The sequence below is a fragment of the Penaeus monodon genome, chromosome 23 (assembly GCF_015228065.2).
Source record: "Penaeus monodon isolate SGIC_2016 chromosome 23, NSTDA_Pmon_1, whole genome shotgun sequence".
Classification (NCBI taxonomy): domain Eukaryota; kingdom Metazoa; phylum Arthropoda; class Malacostraca; order Decapoda; family Penaeidae; genus Penaeus; species Penaeus monodon.
In genome coordinates this window covers 3,419,177-3,419,591 of record NC_051408.1, presented here as the reverse complement: position 1 = coordinate 3,419,591, position 415 = coordinate 3,419,177, and the positions used below count along the sequence as shown (strand labels likewise).

At 34.2% G+C, this 415-nt stretch overlaps 1 protein-coding gene across 1 annotated transcript in view; it reads right to left on the bottom strand.

The window, feature by feature from the left end:
* The window catches only part of LOC119587727 (carbonic anhydrase-related protein 10-like), a gene marked incomplete in the record, with an annotated part of 109,413 nt that overhangs the window by 93,148 nt on the left and 15,850 nt on the right, over window positions 1-415 (bottom strand).

Sequence of the window (415 nt, the reverse complement as noted above, 5' to 3'; positions counted from 1 at the left end):
TAGAAGAGACTTTTACACGAGGTATAATTGTTGGAGCTCTAATAACGTCTGTCTTTTGTCCCAGGGAATAATAGAGGGGTAATTAGGCTCGTGAGGTAAAGAGATTAGTGGGTGATATCCTCAATCTTATCTCCGGCTTGCAAATTGGGGGGAAGAAGGTCTTTTTGCCGATCGATTAATCCAGTGGTAATTATTTTCATACATTTTTTTTTTCTCTCTTTCTTGACTTTTCTCTACTTTTATTGTGGTGTTCTTCTTCTTCCTTTCTCCTTTTCGTTTATTTTCTGCTTCATTCGATTTTTTTTCTTCTTTTCCTTCCTTTATTCTTATCTTCTTTATATTCTAATTTATTTAGATTTTGGACTCTCTATCATCCCTTCTTTCTTGCTTCTGATTTTCATTCCAAAATGAGTTA